Consider the following 2,304-nt stretch of genomic DNA (forward strand, 5'->3'; position numbering starts at 1 on the left):
TCTTCTTAGTTTCATTCCTGGATTATTTATTGTATAGAAATATAATTGATTTTTGTATATTTGCCATCATGTCCTACAAATGTGTTGAACTTCTTATTCGTTCTAATAGCTTTTTAGTGAATTTCTTAGAGTTTTCTGTGTACAGGATCAGTCATCTGTAAATAGAGATAGTTTTACTTTTTCCTTTCCAGTTTGAATGCATTTTATCTTTTTCTTGCACAATTGCTCAGGCTGGAACCTCTAGCACAATGTTGCGTAGAAGTGGTGAGAGTGGACATCCTTATCTTACTGCTGATTTAGGAGGAAAACAACCATTCTTTCACCATTAAATATGATGTTAGCTTTAGAGTTTTCATAAAAGCCTTTAACCAGATTGAGGAAATTCTCTTCTATTACTAGTTTGTTGAGAGTTTTTTTTTTTTAATCATGAAAGGGTGTCAGACTTTGACAAATGCTTTTTCTCCATCTATTGAGATAAGCATGTGGTTTTTGTTTTTTATTATATTAATATAGTGTGTTACATTAATTGATTTTTTTGAATGTTAAACCAACCTTGCATTCTTGGAATAAATTCCGCTTAGTCATGGTGTATCATTCTTTCTGTACATTGTTTGATTTGACTTACTATATTTTGTTGAGGATTTCTGTGTATATTCATAACAGATAATTGGCCTGCAGTTTTCTTTTCTTGTGATATCATTGGCTGGTTTGGGTATCTGAATAATACTGGCCTCATGAAATGATGTGGTGATCTTTCTTCTTCTTCTCCTTTTTGAAAGCGTTTATAAAGAATTGTTTTGAATTCTTCTTTAAATATTTGGTAGAGTTCATCAGTGAGGCCATTGGGACCTAGGCTTTTTTTATGGATAATTTTTATAACTGATTCAGTCTTCTGATTTCTTATAGGTATATTAAGGTTGTCTACTTCTTGAATCAGCTTTAGTGGTTTGTATCTTTCTATGAATTTATTTTACCTAAGTAATCTAATTCTTGGCATATAATTGTTCATAGTATTCTCTTAAATTCTCCCCGTTTCTGTATGGTTAGTCATAATGTCCTCTCTTTCACTGCTGGTCCTAGTAATCTGAGTCTTCTCTCTCTCTTTTTTTTTTTTTTTGAGTGAGTCTCGTTGAAGATGTCAGTTTTGTTGATTTTCAAAGGACCAAATTGGATTTAGTGAATTTTATGCATTGTTTCTCTGTTCTCTTTTCTCTACTTAATTTTTACTCAAATCTTTACTTTTTCCTTCCTTCATCTTGCTTTTGGCTTAGTTTGGTCCTCTTTTACCTTTGACTTAAGGTGGAAGGTCAGGTAATTGAATTGAGATGTTTCTGTTTTATGTAGGCATTACGTCTATAAATTTCCTTCTAAGTACTGTTTTAGTAGCATCCAATAAATTCTGGTATGCCGTCTCTGCATGTTCCTGAATCTCAAAGTATTATCTGATTTCCATTTTGATGTCTTCTTTGATTCATTGCTTATGTAGTGATGTGTTACTTGATTTCCACTTTTGTGAGTTTCCCCAATTTCTTTCTGTTATTAGTGGATTTCTACTTTCATGCCACTGTGATAAAAGAACATACTTTGTATTCTTTCTATCCTTTTAAACTTATTGAAGTTTGTTTTATGGCCTAGCATATGGTTTATCCTGAGGAATGCTCCATGTGCATTTGAGAAGAATGCATATATTACTGTGCTTGGGTGAAGTGATCCATAAAGGTCAGTTAGGTTTATACTTTTGTTTTTTAGCATTGCTAAAGTCTTCTTGTTATTTTTTGATCTTCTGCATAGTTGTTCTGTTCATTACTGAAAGTGGTATACTGAAGTCTCCACCTATTCTTGTTGGATTGTTTATTTCTCTCAATTTCTGCCAATTTTGTTTTCATGTATTTGGTGGTCAGTAATTAGGTGCATATATGTTTACAATTGTTTTATCTTTCTGATGGATTGACCCTTTTATTGTTATAAAATGTCCCTATCTGTCTTACTAGCATTTAAGTCTCTTTTGTCTGATACCAGTGAAGCTACTCCAGTTATTTATGGTTGCTGTTTGCCTGAGATATATTTTCCATCCTTTTAACTTTAATCCATGTTACTTGAATCTCAGGTGTGTCTACTGTAGACAGAATAGATGTATCTTGTTTTGTTTTCAGTTTAGCAATCTGTGATTTGATAGACTGTTTTAACTCAGTTTTATTTTATTTATTTTGTTGATGTTTATATGCTTTTTTTTCTTAGTGAGGAAGGTGGGCCTTGAGTTAACATCTTTTGTCAAACTTCCTCTTTTTTTTTTTCTCCCCAAAG

This window comes from Equus quagga, unplaced genomic scaffold (assembly GCF_021613505.1).
Source record: "Equus quagga isolate Etosha38 unplaced genomic scaffold, UCLA_HA_Equagga_1.0 140438_RagTag, whole genome shotgun sequence".
In the NCBI taxonomy this organism is placed as follows: domain Eukaryota; kingdom Metazoa; phylum Chordata; class Mammalia; order Perissodactyla; family Equidae; genus Equus; species Equus quagga.